Source organism: Eublepharis macularius, chromosome 8 (assembly GCF_028583425.1).
Source record: "Eublepharis macularius isolate TG4126 chromosome 8, MPM_Emac_v1.0, whole genome shotgun sequence".
NCBI classification, from domain to species: domain Eukaryota; kingdom Metazoa; phylum Chordata; class Lepidosauria; order Squamata; family Eublepharidae; genus Eublepharis; species Eublepharis macularius.
Window position 1 is genome coordinate 114,985,876 of NC_072797.1, and position 5,088 is coordinate 114,990,963.

Sequence of the window (5,088 nt, forward strand, 5' to 3'; positions counted from 1 at the left end):
CTGTGAGCTCAGTTCTATGAAGCCTCCTCAGGGTAGTAGCAACATAAGAGAGCCTGTTATAAGGTCCCAATGGTGAATTCCATTCTGCACATTAAAACCAACACAGAGTTTCTGTACTAGCTCTCTCTCTGATGGGATGGTTTACTATCTATGAGGAATCTGGGGTGGCATCGAAGAGACAAGGCTTCTCCACCCTGAAGTAGTACAGCCATGGCAGATTTGTCCTCTCAGTACTACCTGTTATTTTAAATACGTGCTCCTATGAGCTACCTGTGCTTCATGTTGTCTAATGTTAGCTCTAGAATTGCTTATGTTCTGTTTCAGCATTTCGTCAACTCTGTATTGGATTCTTACTAATGCTATGTCTTTGTAAAATCGTATTCACTCACCCTTTGGCATTGTTTAAAGAAAATGTCCTTGAAATGGATTGTGCTAATTTCACACTCTGTAATCCGCCTCGAGTCTCAGTGAGAAAGGCGGACTATAAATGACATAAATAAAATAAACTAGGCTGTAGTGCAGGGGGAGAACAGGGTATAGGAGAAAGTTAATAACAGCCACATACTGAAATCCAAGCAGAGTAGAAAGCTGAACCAGTTATCTTATCTCACATCACACGATCTGGATTGCTTTGCTACTCCACCAGGTTAAATTGTAGCACATCCCAGATCAGCCACCAGCGATGGTGCTTTGGACATCCATCTTGCCATTTCACTGAACATAGCAAAAGGTGACAGTTAGCAGGGGGGAAAAGGGGGTGGGTGGGAGGAAGACTTACTTAAAAAGCTGAGTCTAAACAGCGAGTTGCCAGGGACAGATGAAAAAATGTTCTCTGAACAAAGCCATACAGAATGATTTCTGCACAGCTGTGACACATGCACTCTGTTTTAGCAAATATAAAAGCAGTTTTCAAATGGACTACAACAGCACTACTACTGAGCCAATGGACCAAGCTGGCATCTACCAGTTGCCAAGTGCTTTCTACTTAATAACTTGAAGACTGCCTGTTTCAGAAAACTCCCTTTTCTTCGGGTATTACAGACATACATACTCAACAAGCTTGCATACCTGTTATGCTTACTGATGGCAAGCATGCCATCTACTAGCAGTGACGACAACTGCTCTAAGGGAACTGCTCTCAATAATTGCTAGATGCTTGAGAAGCAAAACCGACATGTGTCTTTCCACCACAGAAAACTTATTGTTTCATTCACCAACATTAAAGAAAATATGAGGTAAAAGGGCAGCCCTGCCTCTTCTAATGCTAATAATTATGAGGCTTAACTGATGACAGACGGAATGCCTACAGTAAAGGCAAGCACTCTCTTGGCTTGGATCTGTTGAAAATACAATGTCTTGTGTACAGAGAAGGCAGAAGACACAGAATACCTGCAGGGGGCAGCAAATCTCACAGTCAGACAGATAGCAAGGTAGGATCCTTCTTTCCTCCTCTCTTCTGTCCTTCTTGCATGTCTCCAGATTGGTATTCTTAGGCTACTTCCTGCTTCTTCCCAGAAGTCCCCTCTCTCCTAGTTTAGTAAGGTAGTTAATATCTATTCTATTTCTCTGCTTTCTATCAAAGTTGTAGTTCCTGAATAAACTCTCTTCATCCACTCCTTAATCAGACTCAAGATCATTCCTAAGATATACCAGAGCCTACAGGATCTTGGTTTTGGATCACCATTAACTAGGGTCAACTCCCCTGGTGGGAGCCTGGCACTTACCCTGTGGAGGCTTGGAGTCTTCATTCGCGTTCGCTCCCAGTGTGCGTGATGATGTCACTTCCGGGAGTGACGTCATCATGTGGGTCAAAGGCTGGCTCTGCAGGTGGAAAGGTGCTCCCTGCACAACACTTTGGCCTGAAACAAGCCCGCTGTGGGGTGCTGCATGGCACAATTCAGGCTGCTGAGGCTGCGGGAGCATGCTGCGCTGCTTGGGGGTGCCCTGGGAAGCGTGCCTCCCCGCTAGCCAAATAAGTGGGCATGGGGGAGGGAAGGGTGGGAACAGGGGATCCCCCGCCCCAGGCAGGGGAATGGCACCCCTAACATTAACAAGGACTTTTACTCATGAAAAATGCTCCCTGAAATCTTGTTCCTGGAGCTCCTTTCTTTTCCAGGAGCAGGAGTTTGGGGGCCTTTCAGGCTGCTGTGTGTGTATGTGTGTACGAACATAATTTTCTACAGGTGGAAGTCCACATGCTCATTAGAAGATTAGTCTGGAACCAACCTATTATTTCCAATTTCAGTGGAGCCGCAGTACTTAATCACAGATCTGCTGTAGTATAGTGATTAAGTGGTTGGGTTACAAATCAGCACTCAGATGGTTCAAATCCCATTACTGCCATGAGCTCAGTAGGTGCCCTGAGGTAAGGCATTCTCTCTTAGCCCCAGCTTCTAAGCTGTATTGAGGGGATAATAATACTGACTTTGTTCATCATTCTGATTGTGGTGCTAATCTGTCCAGAAGGGAGTATATAAGCACCTTGTTACACATTATTATTATTGTTGTTGTTGTTGTTGTTAACAACATAAGAGAACCCATGTTGGATCAGGCCAATGGCCCATCCATCCATTCATCCACTGTGTCACACAGTGGCCAAAAAACCAGGTGTTATCAGGAGGTCTGCCAGTGGGGGATGCTAGAAGCCCTCCCACTGATTGCCCCCCCCCCCCGCAAACACCAAGAATACAGAGCACCACTGCCCTAGACAGAGAGTTCCATCTATACCTTGTGGCTAATCACCACTGATGGACCTTTGCTCCATATGTTTATCCAATCCCCTCTTGAAGCTGCCACTACATCCTGTGGCAGTGAATTCCATGTGTTAACAACAACAATTTATGTAGTGGTAATGCTCAAAGCACTTCATATTCATTACCAGTAGACCTTAGAACTCAGTATTGTTCAGATTCATGTCAATGTTGTTCAGATTCAAAATATTTATTGCATGTGGCCAAAAGCCATCACAATCAAGACCATAAAACTAAATAAAACACATAAGCAAAACACCAGCCAATAAAATTATGATGTTAAAAATACATAAAAATTACTTAAAACACATAAGTACCTTTGTAATACATAGGTGAAGGAGTCTCAACCATTAAGCAAGCTTGAGCCCTGATTTTCTTAGCTTCCAGGGCAAACTGTGCTGCTCTATAAGAGATGTGTAGATCCAGGTTGGAAAGAAGGAGAGTTAATTTTTCCACCACAGGGCAAGAATTAATGTTTTTTAAGATTTCCCCGAGAAATTCATTTCTGGGCTCTGTATACAAAGGGCGGACCAAAAGATAAAGGGGAAGGTCTTTGAGGACTTAAAGCTCTACAAATACAGAAACAGGCATCAACTGGTAAATTGTGTGTAACAACAGTCTAGAATGGCTCAGGCCATGGTTTGAAAACTCAGAAGTTAAAGCCATTCTAAGACTAAGAAAAGATATTTTGGGTCAAATAGGTTCTGCCATGCTCCCTCTTGAACACCTGGAAGCAGGGAGAAAATTTAGACGAGAGAGTTGTACTTCTGTCCAATGCAGCGTCCGTCTTAAAATATCTTGTCTCGTATACTGAGATCGGGCAAGGAGACACCCTGAAAGTCACCCAACAGGAAATAATGATGGAGGATCTTGTTAAAGCCAGTGGAGCAAACAGCGTCTGAATGTAGCAGGTTAGTATTGTTGCCATATAACAGCTAAGGATAAGATATAACAGTGTGAATAGACTACATATTGAATTCACGTATGATTTGATTAATTTCAGTCAACCATGAACAGAAGGCAGACTGTGATCCATTGAGCAACCTCCAGTGGATCAACTTAATAGTTGTTAAGATTCTAACAAAAAACACTGGTCTTGGTCTGATCCAGAAAGCAAAATATGCTATTCAATAAAAATGTATGCTGAGGATCTGTTGACGTACATTAGGTATGACATAACTGTTAAATTTAATTTAATTCAATTTATTGTATTTATATTCCGCCCTCCCTGCTTCCGCAGGCTCAGGGCGGATAACAGAATACAATTATACACATCATTAAAACACATTAAAAAACATAATCATATCATCTACAGAGTTATCTATTACATATAAATAATTAAAAAGATTTTTAAAAGCAGCACATAGCAAAAGTTTAGTATATCACACAGCAATGTTACCAGAGCAAATCCATACCATAATAATAATAAGTGTGGTAGCAGCATCTGCGTTCACATGGGGGAATAGTTTAACCCCCCCCTCCGCGGGGGGGGGCACCACCCGGCATCAGCCATATGCCTGCCTGGCGGAATAGCTCTGTCTTACAGGCCCGGCGAAATGCAAGCAAATCTTGCCGGGCCCTAGTCTCGCAAGACAGAGCATTCCACCAGGCTGGGGCCAGGACCGAAAAGGCCCTGGCCCTGGTCGATGCCAGGTGGGCCTCCCTAGGGCCAGCAACATTTAGAAGATACTTTCCACTAGATCGAAGAGATCCTGAGAATGCATTCTGGCTTTGCAAATTTAATACACACCATTAGATCACAAAAATAGTAGTAAAAAATGGAGCACAGGTAAAGTTAGTCCACCCCATTGTAGCCATTATGACTAACACTCTTCAAAAACCTTAAGTTGTTATAAAAAAGGAATGTGGACATTCTAATGGTACAGTAAGTGCAGAGCTTCAACGAACTCTGTTGAACTCTTGTTATTTTACTAAAAACGGGGCACTTCGTAACATACTCTGTAATTAGTGTTCAAAAAAGAGATTCTTCAGAACAGTACGCAGAAGAAAGCAGAACAGAGAAAAAGTACCTATGCAATCATTTCTTTGTATGCTAGGTGCTCCATGAGCTGTTCATAGCTACAAAGCTTTTGTTCTCATCCAATCACCAAGGTAGCATTATCTTCTGAAAACCCTTGCTTCAAAGAAACTGTAAGCAGGCAGAGCTTTTCAGAGTGCCAATGTCTCAATACCCTATCAGTAAAGCCAAGTGTAATACCTCTAGTGCCCACTCTCACTTTGCCCATGTAAGCAGACAGGATTGCCGCTGGTCTCACAATGGAGCAATGCTCATGGAGAGGTGCTGCTTGTGTGAAGCTGTTGCGATTTACACAACAGT